The following is a 16,051-nucleotide window of genomic DNA, read 5'->3' as shown; positions in this document are numbered from 1 at the left end:
CAACATCTATGAAATACATATCGTGGAGGATGCTTTTCTCAAACATTTTAAGTTTTGCCTGAAAGGCAACATTCCTGATGTGGAAACTAATGCTAAAGGAACGTAGATCTGTATATCCAGACTCACTGGTTTTAGCAGTGCCTTAGCACACACAAAGAATCTACCTGGACAACTGCTCATTTAAACTGTGCAGTGGCCATGGTCAGTTTCCCACACAGTAAGTGTGAGCCCTACAAAGCAATAAAGCTGAGCAACTGGCAACACCGAGCAGAACCTGTGCAGAGCTCACCCAAATCTGCCCTGGCTGTCACGAGCTTTGGCTGTGGATCTGAACACAGGACGGGGGTTAGATATGGGCATGAGCCACAAGTGGCCTTACTCCCTGCTAGTTCGCCACACAGTTGTCTCAGAAAAATCTAATTTATTTAAATATAAACTGAAGTGTAGTGTAAAAAACAAAACACTGTAAATTATTATTTTTACCAGATCTTTCCTTTTAAGGCATATGAACAGTCATAAATCTCTTCTGCTGAAATTAGTAATTTCTGTTACTACACTATTACTATGTAGTCTCAGATTTGCCTTATTACCTTTTTTTCATGAGATTGGTTTTGTCTTTGACCTAGCCCTCATCGAAATACATTTATTTCAGTATTCTGTCAAGCAGCTCTAAAATTACACAATTAGTTATATACACGTGTTAAAATGGTAAGTAAGGGCAGGTGGTTATACCTGTTTCAAAGAACCCATGCCGATGCAGACAAGCTGAGACTACTCTCCGTATATAAATATGCACATAAAGCATAAAATTTTTCTCAATCTGCATTTTAATTCCTGTTTTATTTCTACTTGCTTATGATTCTCTTGTTGGAAGTGCAATATTGGCCAACACTTACAATATTAAAGCTACAATGATGAAGTGTTCTAGTATGTGGAATGAAAAACAACATTATTTTGTAATTTAAACTTCACAATAAAAGTTACAAGACCACACACTCCTTTGCCTTTTGGGAAATCACTGGTGTATATTACCTTACCGGGCACTCAGTTAAACAAGAGGCAGACACCACATAGTGTTAAATACAACAGCACACATATTATTTTTTAATTCTATTTGTAGGGATAACAGTTCGATCTCTCTTGACTGTTACTGTGCTTCCTGTGCCAAGCAGCACTGCTGAGCTGAGAGACTTTCCAAATTAAAGAAAACAAAAATCCCTTGCATGCCTGGAAGAATACATAGTCCACGTACAAGGAAGGGGAATCATCTACAATTTAGAACAAATTTACAAATTTACAAGAGGGAAAAATAGATATAAGATCTGAGACTTGCTGCTCTAATCCACTTCGTATATCCAAAATCTATTTGAAACATGACCTGATGTGCTATCAGCTAGTCTGTTTTCCCCTCTGCCTCGCTGCTGCCTGCATAAAGCCACCACTGTTGTGCTGCACACTGTGCAGCTCTCCCCAGCCCTGCGGCCCTGCCTGGAAACACTGCACCTGCTTAAAGACGTCATCCAAAACCCTTCTTCTGCACCATTGGCTTCTCAGAAAATACACCTTGCTGCTGAGCTGGATGAGCAAAACCAAATCACTTTCAGCAGGAACTAATACTTTCCTTTATTTGGAGAAAATAACATTAAACAGCATATCCTGCAAACACAGCACTGTTTTCCAATGAAATGGCAACTTTTCCTACTAGGTTTGGGCCAGGGAGTTGGAGGCAGGATGCCTGACTGGAAAAGGTGAAAAGAAACAAACGCTGTGCAGAGTACAAATGTGCACACAGACAAAAAGAAAAAAAAAAAAAAGAATTCTATTTTGGATACCTGCAGCAGCAGCCCTGCATGATTCTGCCTCACGTCATCAACACTGAGCTTCGGAGGAAGCTCATGCTGTACTACATTTGCATCATTTGCTCATTTAGCTCATTTTTTTTATTGTGCCTTTCTGGAGATCACTAACATCTAAAAATATTATAATTACGATGCAAAGTATCACACACTTTACCTAAACACTGTACACACGTAGCTTTATTTATCTTTACCCTCCCATTACACATGCCCAATTAGTTACACCAGGCGCTCCAGTACAACAAGAATGTTTCCTATGCAGTTTCATTTGCTAAATACCTTTTTTGATAGTTTCTTGGCAAGAACTGTAGCAGAGAGGATAACATATGTTAAGAATATGTATAGCAGGCATTCCCAGTTAGTAACAGGAGTAAATAATAATTAAAAAAAAAAGTAATAAGTAATAGGAGTAAATAAATATTCCAAGTAAATAGGAAACTGCAGCAGCAGCATTTCCCATGCTCACCATCTAAAGGCGTTTGCTTCAGAAGTTTGAGTCAGATTTCAGCAGCAGAGTTTGCCACTAGAGAAAGGGATCGTTGTCCACAGATTTATAGGCAAGAAGTCTGCTCATTAGTGATTCTAATCCATAATCTACCACTTCAGCCTCCTATCCTAGAGGCATTGGTCTGAAAGGTAAAATTACAGGTTGGGAGAAGTAAAAATTAACTCAGAGTACAGGACTAAAATAAAAAGTCCTTTTTAACATACGATCTAGTATTGCACAAACCATAAAGATCTTCAGTTCTTCAAGGCATATAAAAGCCCATGCCATCTGCTTAGCAATCGCTTCTCTCAGTAGCACCAAGAACAGCAAGATTCAAGGTTTTTCTACTGTTGTTGTCATGTCCATGTCCTTTTCTCTTTCCACATCAGGAAATTCTGACTTTGTCCTTCCCCACTGATGGGGCAGTTGTTCATACATGTTGGACAGGGGGAAGGCTTGTGAAATTAAGGGTTGGATGCTTCTGGAAAGAAAAGTTTCTCAGTCACTGACAGCTGCCTGGGAGAAAGCAGGCTAGGGGAAGAGTGTGGGGTAAGGAGCCCTCAGCCTCACACACAGTCTTCAGAACCTTCTCCTCGTTCTTCTCATTTTAAACCTCTTGAAACTACTATAACCTTCCCCACAATCTCATACAGGCAAACCTTGACAGTCCTTTCTTTACCAGCATTGTGCAAACTGCATTAACTCCTTTCATAAGCATCACAGAAAAAAAAAAAAACCAAAAAAAGAAATAAAAAAACAAACTTAAGGAAGGATTTGGAGGTAAGATAGTGGAAGAAGACTAAAAGTGCTCATCAGAAAACATAACAAGTGGGTGATAAATGAGGACATGGGACCAATTAGAAGCCAGACTTAAAAGTCTCAACAGCATGAGAGAATGATAGGTAAAGTAGAGATTGAAAGTGAAGGATCTTTGAAATGAAGACAAGTGCCTTTTGTTTGGTGCAGTCATTTTTCCCAGGCTGCCATTCTTGCATGTTTTATAAAACCTTGAATTTGCACTTTAGCAACAGAGTAAGTAAACTTCTGACTAACCAAAGAGTGCTTGGTAGCCACAAGCAAGCAGCGCACATGGGCGGTGCACACATTCAGCTTTTTCTGTGCAGCTTTTTATTTAAGTTGGAGCTTACATCCAGTTAACATATAATCAATTGCTCATGCCAAATGACCACGCAGAACTTTTGAGGTTGAAATGGAGAGTTAGAATCTGAAAATAGTCTGATAAGCACGTTACAGGGTAGTATTTGTCAGAATATTTGTGCATGTAGAAAACATACACATGTTTCATCAAAAAATAACAACCCAGTTTTGACTAAAAGAATATAGAAATGAGTGCTTCTTAATCTTTATAGACTTCTACTTTATTCTAGATTTCATACTGGAAGTGTAGTCTAGACAAATCAGGTTGATTTCTTGTCATTACCCATATAAGCATAGAAAAAAAATGGATCTCTTGAGAAAGTTCTGGGCCATGCTTGCATTTTCCTGGACCACTCTGGAAAAGCTAGCGTCCTTTGCAAAAACATCAGGAAATGAGCAGAAAATGAAATACGGCACAGAACTGCTTAATGTTTTCCAGAGTTTTCAGTTTTGTGATGGCATAACACTGGCATTTGGAACGGAAATTGGTTATTTCCACAGCCTTTCTCCATGACTCAACTTCTGTCTAACTTTTCATTCTGGAATAAAAAACAAAAAAACAACTGACCAGAACTTTCAAAAAATCCCTCCAGGTCAATCCTTCCTCCTAAATCTCTCTTTAAGGCTACAGAAACATGTATATTTTACGCTGGCATAAACTTATACCTATGAGGAACACTGTCATTCACCCCATTACTCATCCCCACCCTTACACTGCTGCAAGCGCTTGTGCAGGCACCCAGTGAACTGGATTGGAGCTAAAGCTACACACACTTTTGGGAAGGAGAGAAAAGTGAGATGATTTTTATATTGCTATCGTTCCCTGCACAGCCTTGCACCCAAAGCCTGCTCACTCAGCATGTTCAGACATTCTGGCGTTGGGGGGAAATAAGAGTGGGAGAAGCCTCTTTCACGATACATTTGGTCAGATATTTGGTCAGATTTTTGGAGGTTTTGGAGATGTGGATAGTGTAGCAGAAGGCTGCATGAACCCCAACACCACAAAAGATCACCAGGATAAACAGAAATGCTTCTATTTCAGAAGAGGTATCTGACCTTGCTACCTAAGAGTTACTTTAGTTATGACAACAGATGACTTTTTATGACCTAGTTGTACAAATGTTACACACCGAGTCACACAATAATACTTCCCAAATAGTCATTTCTCTACTTATCCAGCTCCAATTAATTTCTCACCCCATTACCCAGTCTCCTTCCTTTATTATTGTTACTCATTTCCAATCTTCTGCTTTTCTGATAAAGTTAATTTCTGTTTTCTCTGTCTTTCTGGATGCTAAATTTGTTTGGCTTTTTGCTCATTCTTTCCCCAGTATCTATTAGTTTGCTTCACCACTTATCAAAGTCCCTCTAGCCCTTGTTTTATCTTCTTTTAAACTCTCTGCATGCACTTGTTCGTCGCTCCCTACTCCCCCGTTCCTCCTGTCCAACTATTCTCTACAAATCTGTCTTCTGCTTCCTCTTTTTTTTTTTTTACTACCTACCACACAAAAAAGTGATCTGCAAACAGAATGTTCCATGGTATTTTCCTGGAAGTATTATATCATCTATTTTCAATATTGAGGGCTGATGCCAAAAATGTAAGAGTTCTACCAGGCTGGACACAATACTCTTAACTGATAAATTCAGATTTAGATCAGGTCCACTATCTGATAAGAAATATTCATTTGATATTCAAACTCTCCTTGGGAGACTTGTGATAGACATTCTATTTCTTCTCCTTTTGACAGTGACAGGATGTGAAATACATCAGCACAAACAAAATGAAGAACAGTATGTTAATTTGAGGGCCCCTGAACGGTCTATTCGCTGGTAATTTTTTTTCCTATGGTAACAAATAGTATAATCTCTCAATAATTCTTAATTGATTCCACTAACTAATGTTACAGTAAAATGTGTAAAAATATCATTAGCTATGGTTCTCCAAAAGGCAATTAGCAAATATAGCGGGGGGGGGGGGGGGGGGAGGGGGGTTTGTACCTCAAAATATGTTAAACAGACTGTTAATCACACACAAGCAACTCCACACCACTGCACAGCGAGCACTACCGACTTCTTAGTCTTCCACACTATCCTGAAGCTGTGTTAGTTAATGCGAGAGATCCATTAATAAAAATGAAAGCAGAGCTTTCTTTCAACAGTCACCACAACACACAGGTGAATAAAACAGAACAGCACTATAGCATTCCCATCACACCACCGCACTCGTGACTCATGGCAGCACTGCTGTGCACACATCAAGCAGCGTCACAAACCTGGCATTACTCTGGGGATGCTCCATGAGCTGAACAGTACAGCTGGGATCACTGCCTTCCTCCTCGCCATTTCCAGCTACTCTAGGGAATTATCTCAACATTGTGCCACAACCTCACTTTGGAAACAAAAGCATTTGTTCCAGCTCTCCTGTGGATTCCTGAAACACAAAGCCAGATTCCCAGTCACAGATTTTACAAGCTGAGCAGAACTGCCACGCAAATAATTTCCACATCTTTTTTTATTCCACCCCCCCTCCCCTCCCTGCAATACCTTGTGTGGGTTTTTTATACACACACACACAGACACAGACACACACACAGACACACAGACACAGACACTCTCTCTCTCTCTCTCTCTCTCTTTGTGTGGGTTTTTTATACACACACACACAGACACAGACACACACACAGACACACAGACACAGACACTCTCTCTCTCTCTCTCTCTCTCTCTCTCTCTCTCTCTCTCTTGTTTCAGAAGTTAGTCTTCCACCTCCTACTAAAGGCAGAATGCACCAGAGACAAAACTGGGAAGGGAGAACTGAAGACTGTGCGCTGACCTTCCATGCTTTTAAAGAACTGAGGCCTCATCTTACCTTTTCTGTTCATACAAAGTTCAACATTTACAAGTCTTGGAACAAAAATCTAATAGCCATCTCCTAGGCACTTGCTGTATAACATCACTTCTTCTTCCCGTTCAAGTTCACTGACCCAAGTGTTCCCACAATGGTATGTCTTCAGAAATATCCTCTAGTACAAAATAGGCAACAGATAATTGAACCGTAGTAAGAAAAATTCAGGTTTTTTGACCAGATCATCCAGCAGTCACATCCAGTCCCATTCTAGCCTAGCAGGCTATTAAAAAGCCAACAGCTGTATTCAACTCATTTGCAGCCTAACTAGTTACTTCATCTAAATTTTTTGTTTATTTTGCTCTCCTTTTGTACTTGTTTCAGACTGGACTACATGCATCTCATTCACTTGTGAGCAAACTAAAAGCTTACCCACAAGCTTTGTTTTAGGGATGCAGAGATCCCCATGGGGAACTAGTACCCAGACATCTTAGAACAGGGGTTTTTTCTCAGGACAAATAGTGCCACTGAGTTTACAATGAGATGTTTGAGAACTCTTCTACAGGATCTGCAGCACTACTCCCATCCTGCCATTGTCAAACACAGCATAATCTCCCATCTAGACCACCAGAGAGCTCAGACAAACTCAGCATCACTTCAATTCATGTTATGGACATGATTTGCTTCTTTCCCATTTTCGGCGTTGGAGGGAGAATTGTTAACATTCAAGTCAGGCTTTTTAGAGAATACAGGAGAAGGATTCACTACCAGATTTATTGGAGAGAATTCTGAACTAGTCATGTAACTTAGTAATTAATTACTACAGCAATCTATTAAAATATAACCACTAAGATTCATAAATTAGATAAGAGAAGAAGCAACAGTATTTTATGTGTTTTAGCATCTGCAGAGTCAAAGTTCATTTTTGACAGAATACATATTTTTATAACAAAATGTTAAGCTACGTAGTCCCTTTGAGGTTACATGAAGAAGTACTTTAGGGCTACAAGAGCCAGATGACTTCAATCTACCTGTGTAAAACTATTTCAAGTTACACAGGGAACTGTACTAACTTCTACTATGTGGTGTGGATTTATCCTAAGTTGTGATCCAGATATAAGCCCATTTTTGTTAACTTCAGGAGATGAAACTCCTGATGAGTCCCAAAGACTTCCTCTCCCTGGAGTCTAACCGAAGGAGAATAGTTGAACCTGAGTGTTGATTCGTTTAGACAGGGCAGCTGGCCTCATTACCTCAAACTCAGAAGCAAGAAGGGGGAGCAACAGAAGGGCCTCTCTCTCAAGCCTCCTGTCGTCTACAGGCCAGCACACGGAGAGGCAAGAACTTGTACTTCACTGGGACAAAGTTTGCTGTGGAGATTTTTTTATTCTGCTAACTTTATCAGCAAATATATATACACTGAGGATCTGGACTCCATTAAATTTGTTTTGAAATACAGCCCGTAAATAAAACTGGAATACCAGAGGTTCTTTCAGTTGGACTCCTGGTGAATACTTCTCTCAAGCTGCACTGACCTCAAGGTCTTTCACAGTCCTTTCTTAAAAAAGAAAATAAATTAAATTATTCTCCCAGATGGTGAGCCCAGCAACTCCGACGCTAATCCCTCAAGCTCACATCAGCCCATTCACAACAGATCAAAGCATGGATCTTTTTTCACTCCCCAGAAAACATTCAAGCAAGTGGAAGAGCTAATACACGCCTTTCCCCCCACCCCCAATCAAAATGTAAAACATTAAAAGAGACATTTGAATAGTGGCAAAAAATGGTTTGCTTCTTACATAGCTAACCATTGAGGAGACACCCCCACCCCCCCAAATTCCGAAGCTACTGCAAACTACTACTGTTGTTCAAATACTACTGTAATATCCACAAGTACTGAGAATCATGTGGAATTTCTGTACACACACTGCTATAAAATTCCAACACAAAAACATTTTGCAAGCTGGTTTTTTTTCCAGTAACTTTCATGAAGTGTCTGATGCCCAGCAACTAAAGGTTAACCAGGCCTGCAAGGAGGCTCAGGGCAGAAAGTGCATTCTGCAGCTGACACGAGGACTAATAGTCAAACCATCAACAAGATTGTTACAGCTAACTGGTTTTCATTTAGAACTGTGTTTTTGCTTCCTTTCCTCTCAGTGCCCTTTAGCAAGTTGGAAGCCAGGCTGTTCTTTTTATTGCTATGCGCTACAAAGAACACTTACAGTTAATGTGAACACACAAAGTGTGGCTCCTTACTGAATATTTATTGTTATTGAGAAAGGAGATTTTGTCAAACTACAGATCTCTGAACAGCTTTGCTAGATAAAAAAATGTGAAGAGTTTTATACATAAGCACACGTAGCTCGTCAGAGCTTACATAACCGCAAAGAGTAATAGACTGGGGAGACTCCAGTTCTCAGCCCAGTACTTAAGTTTCACTGTTCTTCTACTATAGTACAGGGCACAAAGAATTAACCACCAGCTTACAGAGAATCTTACTTAGCTACAGCACACTGTCTTCATTTCCTAAGAAATTTATTAACCACTAAAATCAGAATCGTATTAAGAACAAGGCACGCATTGCACATTTTATAAATACAACTAAGAAATAGTGCTAATGACAATTAAAACCTCTGTTGGATTTTTTTTATCTCCATATAAAAACTATGGATATTGGATATTACTAATACAGGAGCAAACGAATGTAACTTCAGTAGCTACAATCATCAGGGGTGGTGGTTTCTTTTAAATAAGTAAGTTTCGTCTCAAGGTTTCCTGGAGGTGGAAAGAAATGGAAGCTTCTTGGTTTGTAGAAGCATAGGTATGAAAACTCTCAGCAACTTCATGAGTGTTCACAAAAAGCAAGTAGAAAATATTTGTCACAAACTCATAGAGGAGACGAGTATATTGGATAATGTGAAGAAAGGGAGAAAGGAGGACGTATCAAAAATGGCAACAACTACCTCTCTATTACCTTATAGCAGACCAAGGTGAACATAATGCTTTCAGAAGGTCTAATATTAACAATAGTTAAGACTTGTCCTGGCAGGAGAAATACACGTTCTTTTACTAGTAAAGAAAAATGCCAAGCTTTAGAGAAACTACAGAGGCAAAAGGATCTATTGATTATTATTCTCCAATAATTTTCTGATACTCTTCGAATGATAATACTACATTTTTAAAAGCCCTTTAAAGCACCTTTAAGTCAAGAAGTTTGCCTTGACCTGTTGTTCACATGGATTTTCATGACAACTAACCATTTTGAGCTTGCAAGTGAGGTCTGCAAAATGGAGCTGGTACTAGCTGAACCAGTTTGCCAAACAGGGCTGGCTGCAAAATAACTGGTGCTAGTGCTGTTACAGCATACATAACGCAACACATTTCTGAACAAGGACAGCATGGGTGGTGTAAGTGATGCAGTTAATTAAGCCATTAATTTCCCCAATCCTTTAACAGAAAGACCTGTATTTACTGAGACATTCTGAAGCCACAGTCTGCAACGTTTTAAAGTATAATACTGCATTATTGCTGGAAAAGCAGTAACACCTACCTAAGCCAAAATTTTACTTAAAGACCAGGTCAACAGCACGGTCAAGTTAATTGTTTGTCACGATTACAATGGACCTTGTATAAAGGAAATCTCCGTGCCTTTACTGTACGGTACTAACGCAGACAACTCACAAGTATTTCCCTAGCATTCTTACTCCTCCCTGCTACCATATGCTCCAAACACGAACACCAGTTATTTTAGATCCTTGCTTTCAGAGATGAAATGCTTCCAACATTTGAATTTTCAGTTTTCAACTCTATGTCCCACTTACCTGTTAGACTCATTAAGCCCTTGCTTTTCTGTTTAGAGTGAATTTAAATGTACCAGTCATTCATATCTTGAAAATACACCCCAGACTGGAAACATGAAATTGTTGCAGACATTTGTGAAGAGCCTCTATCCATCAGGAAACTGAAAAAAAATGCTGTTTTCACAAAGATTTTTCTCTTCCTAGGTGTTGTGTTTGTTTGGTTTTTTTTTCTTTTCACTTTCACTACATAGAAGAATCCTTGGGAAAATTCAGAATGGAGATGTCAGCTAGAAGATATTTCAGCAGAAATCAGGAGGTGATTTGCTAATGCAAGCAGCAAGTCTACAGGATTTTCTGAGTCCACACCGTAGAAAGCCAAATTCATTTGGGACAGTTTGCACTTCACAAACGTTTAGCAGCTTGCACAGAGGAACACAAATAGAGACAATGCAGTATATGTGCAGAAATGGTGTTTTCTGTTTCTGTCTTACTTAAATAGATATCCCTGGCTTTGTACCCATCACTGAAAAATTTTCACAGCACTGTGCCTTTGCTGCCTCATTTTCATTGAGCCAGTCTATTTTAACCAGAGTTTTCCTAAATAACTGTGGGTTTGATTTTATTTTTGAGTTAAAGGTAAGACAATGGTGAAATCACTGCAGTTAAAAAAAAAATTAGCCAAGTTACTAGTGACTAAGAAAAAAAATACAGACTCATGGAGGAAGGATTTTACCAGCATAAAAACAAAGGCTCTAGTGTTGGCTGGTAATTTAACACCTACATTCCAAAACATCTACCAATCTGAAAAAGTCAACAAAACAACAATGTCAACAGAAGGAAAAATAAAAGTAGCATAAACCCCCAAATATACTCCAGGATATCACTCTACAATTGCTTTGAAAAAAAACGTATTCCTGCTGAGAGTAGGCATTCATAAGGAAATCCTCCGTGTAGTAGCAAGCCAGCAAGGAACTGACATTCACTCAGGGCCTTCAATAGCAGAAGCTGGCTATGGTGTCACTCAGTGAAGTTTATGGACACAGGCACTTCACCTGTGACAGAGCCACTTTGTCAAACTGCTGTCATTCCCACCCAGGCTGTATGTTCACTCCCACACCTGAACAACAGTTTGCTGTGTCTGTAACAACCACTAGTGAGGTCACTTTGTAAATGTGATTGACAGAGTAACAGGCTAACGAAACCATCCAAAAATAAAACAACCAGCTGGACTTCTACCTTACCCTTGCTTGCTCAGCTCTACCCCAGTATGGCTGTCACACTGAACGGGAGACAACATCTGCACACAAAAAGAGATTCAGTTCTTCAGAAAACAATGACTTGATAAGATTCACATTTCACATCTAACTCTATCTCCATGAGGAAAAAAAACCAACAACAAAACCAAACCAACAACAAGCAAAAAAACCCAAACCGAAAAAAGCCCATCTAAAGCAACTCAAAAACTGTAGCTCAATAGACTATCTCCATTGTTGTACTCTTCACATGTTGTTTGAAATATTGGAACTGGAGCAACAGACACAGAGTAAACTGAAAGTGTATATTTAGGGAAAACAGAAAAATTATATTATTTGGAGCAAAGTATATATAGGCTGCGTGGTTAAATGTAACAATACTAGGAGGTTTTTGGAGGGTGTAAGGGGAGAGATCAGAAGTACCTCTTGAGATATTGACAGCACAAACTTCTACCAAGTCTTGAATGTCTAATGATACTTCTGCAAGATTTGTTAATGAAGTATTACCATCATCTGTAAAACAATTCAAAAATAATGGAATTATAACAGTACCCATTGTTTTGAAGAGCAAAACAAGACTGACCCATTCTGTCTGAACCTTTTCAGCCTACCTTAGTCCCATCAAGACTAGGTGATGTCTGAATTTTTCAGTTCCTTGGTTTTTTGCTTTCTATTGTCTGGTAATGAACTTTTAAAATTTTAGTCAAAACAGAGAAAGGAAAAGGCAGGCAAGAAATATACAGCACACCTGCTCATTAAAAAGAATGGATGAAATAGGATGCAATCTGAATACTTAGAAGCACTGAAACAGACTGCCATATCTTCAGGGAAAGCCTGAAAGAGACTATTAATTTTTTTCTCAGAAAGAAACCTGTTAAGACTGTTAAAAGTATAACCATCCATGAACAATTATTAAATAAAAAAAATAAAAGCATCTTACTCATTTAGGTAGCCGATCACATGCAAAGTACTTGGAAGACTTTACTCAGAGGCACAACTTTTCATTTTGAGCACCAGTTAGAGTCTAGTGGAAGTCAGCAAGCAGCAGGAACTGTTACCAGTGCTGCTTTGTACAACATACTGCTGACGTGTTGGTCTGAAGGGAAAAATCAAGGACAGGAACGGCTCAGGAGGGAATTTCTTCTCATCCTTAGAACCGGGTCCTCCAACAAGTGGGGCAAGGTTCGCACTGGTGGGATGCTTGGAGGAAGAAGATTAGTAGTGGGAGGCAGGAATGTTGTGAGAGAAAGGATCCGCACAAATAGAAGGCACGTTCTACTCACTCACTAACGAGGCATTGCAATAGTGAAATCGCTCTGCATTTATCCCCCAGAACAGAAATATTTTCTCACTGCCTGTATTTTTTGAGTCAATATTGATTGTTTTAGTGTTGCCAAAGTCAGAGGTGAAAGTAAAAAGTGCCTCAGAGGCAAAGCTTCTCAAATGGAAGAGCTCAGTTATTTAATAATCTCTTCATTGATCTGGCTCAAATTAGGCTGTGACTCAAAGCTTGGGGATTCTGCCAAGCCAGACTTAGGGACCAGGCACTGCACCTTATGGCTGCAACTTGAATAGATAAAAAATTCCAGTTGCTATTTTTGCAGACTGAGAGGGGGGGAAAAAAAAAAAAAAAAAAAAAAGGAAAAAAAGGATCAGCCAGTATGTCCCAGATAACAGAAGTAAAACACAGCCAGGACTGCTGAGGATTCTAACTCCATAGGATCATCCAACAAAGGAAAAAAAGCACACAGGTTAGAAAAAAATAAATCCATGTGCAAGGGAGGGGTCCTAAGCAAACACATACACAGCAACACTTTTAAGATCTCTTCCTCTCCTCACAATGCAAAACTTGCCCAACTAGGAAGTACTGCTGTTATCGATTTGTTAATAAGTTAAGATTGATTGACTTTATTTGATCGATTAATTGATTTTATAAAATCATTTTATAAAATTAAAATATAGAAGGATAAGAAATATTTTAAATGAAACTTATAGCTGCACAGTAAAAGCTGTTATGAGATCTTCTGTACATCCTGTACCAAGGCTAGAAGAAGGGGCTAGAACCATTGTTAAAACTTAGGTAATAACTTTAGGGTTTGAAAGGTTTCTTTGTATTTGACCAGTCTTCTGTATGTAGAAGTGTATTGAAATGTCAGAATAGGAGATTAATGGAAACCGGGGAGAGTCGACTGGAACAGCTTGTAGATACCTGCCAAGAAATCGTGAACTTTAGTAAAAGGTAATTCCGGCAGGGGGAGATGGCGACCACCGACTCATATACCACCTACCCAAATCGTACCCCAGACCCATTTCTAGACCTTTCTAAGCTTTACTGCGCAGAATCGGATATAGGAGGAGAGTATGTTAATGATTTACGGGAAATATTATGATTATGCATGAATATTTAATTAATATGTATTAATAAGTTCTATATATGGAGTCTGATTTTGAGACCTGGCGTGCGTTGATCGTGAGAGGACTCGCTCATGCACCCGGCCGTTAATAAAGAAGTGTCTGCTTATCTACATCACATTGGTGTCGATAAGTTTTTCATTCCGATATTTCGGTAACACTGCTGTGTTAACCAAGATCTGGACTATTAAAAAAAAAAAAAAAAAGAAAAAGAAAAAGAAAAAAAAAAGATTTTACAAAGCCTCAAGAAATTAAAAACTATTGCTTCAAAATTATTTTCTAAGACTTCTAATATTTTCACTATTGAAGAGGATAATGCTTTTTGCATCTCAGGGCTCCTGACTGAACACACAAACAGTCTCAAGAGCACTGGGGGAGACAAGCAGCTTTCCTCTCATATGGTTTCTGAATCAACAGATGTCTTTGCCTATATAAACACTGCTGCCCAAGCAGGGTGCGTTTCAGCGTTTGTTCACAGACAAAGTATAGTCCACAGATTCTGTTGACAGACCCTGCCATTCACTAGTAGCAACAGGAATGGGGAACCCGCCCTCCAGCATTTGGGAAACAAATATATCTGGCGTCCATACTACTTCCCATCCTTGAATTCTCTGGATTGGTACCTCTTGACCCCATTTCAATACTGAGTTTTCCAGCCTGCTTTCACCCTTCATCAACACGTATCTCACCTCAGTAAAACTATTCCAAAGGAAATCCCTTAAGGGGTGCCCAGCACCAGCACAACATGCCCATTGCATCATCACCACTTAAAATGCTCAGTTCCATCACAAGTTGATTTATACTGAAAGCAGAATCACCTTGATGTGCAACTGTGATTCTGCTACAAAGACCAAGCAAAAAGGGATATGCACAGAAGTGAGGGTTCACAGCCTGTTTTCTTTCCCTTGTTCCTCAGAGTAGTAAGAAGCAATAATATATCCTTGATACACCTGAAGAGTAGCCAGTAGTCTACTGTGTAAGACTAAAAAAAGAGGTTAAATCCAAAGACTGCATCAGCTGTTTGGGCTTTAAGGAATAGGTAATTTAAATTCATATAAGACAAGCAGTAGAGAAGTACACAGCATTAAACCTCCTGAGAGAGGCGAGGCCATGCCACAGCAAGTCTAAGGCGACAGAGCTAAGTCTCTCCGCTCAGGCAGCACAGCTCCCTGGGTCTGCATCAATGGAATTACAGCTCCATCTCAAGACTCAACAAACCCTCCTCCAAGGCATTATATTACATATACATTGAAATTTGATGCTTGTTAAAGCATAATTCAAGCTGTTCATTACCTCTTACTTGAGGCCCACACCCATCACCCCCAGATCAGTCAGCGTGTTAACTGCCCTTAGGTGTCATAAGAAATCAAATAAATGACTTGGTGAGACAATTTCTGTACATATTCACTTCACATTTAATGAATGGCCTTGCTGCGAAAGCGCAACTGGAACCTCTTGCACTAGGCCGGGGGCACAGGAGGGGGAGAGAGCAGGAATGGAAACAGGGAGCCTTCTTGTGAGTGTCGCACATTTAAGCATCATTTCCACCCACCCTTCCCAGCAATGCCATCTTAGCTCAGTGCTGACCAAAAGCCCTAACAGGCATGAAGGGAATTCCACCTTGTGTAGGAAAGGAGTGCTAAGTCTACTATTTGTCTCTTTCATCCTCCTAACTGTCAAACAACTCTCTGAAATACCAGTTTCATGATTTTTCTCTTCTGATATCTGTATTTGAGGAGAATTAGCTCTTTTCACGTTTTAGTAACCAGGAAACATACAGCTGAATGTGCAGGCCCAAAGTGAACGGTGCAATCAATTTCTACACCATGAACCTTTTACAGAGATTCTAGATCCCTCATTTTCTTAGCTTTCTATTGCTCAACAGAATAATTTTGGTGAACAAAGGATTATAGTTTTGTAATGCACAAAAGCTGATTAGGAGCCATGCCATTTTGTAAGCTACAGTGTCACAGAAAAGACAACTGCAATATCTCACTTTTACAAATTGTATTGGGTTTTCTTGAAAGGGTTGTGGTAATGGGGGGCTGCAGGGGTGGTTTCTGTGAGAAGCTGCTAGAAGGTTTGCTAGCAGGGCTTGTGACCCTGTGGGGACCCATGCTGGAGCAGCTCCTGAAGAACCATGGGAAGGACTCACGTTGCAGAAGTTCATGGAAGGCTGTCTCCCATGGGAGGGACACCACACTGGAGCAGGGCAGCGTGAGGACCCTCCCCCTGAGGAG

This window comes from Falco peregrinus, chromosome 1, assembly GCF_023634155.1.
Source record: "Falco peregrinus isolate bFalPer1 chromosome 1, bFalPer1.pri, whole genome shotgun sequence".
In the NCBI taxonomy this organism is placed as follows: Eukaryota; Metazoa; Chordata; class Aves; order Falconiformes; family Falconidae; genus Falco; species Falco peregrinus.
This window is presented reverse-complemented; position numbering follows the sequence as displayed.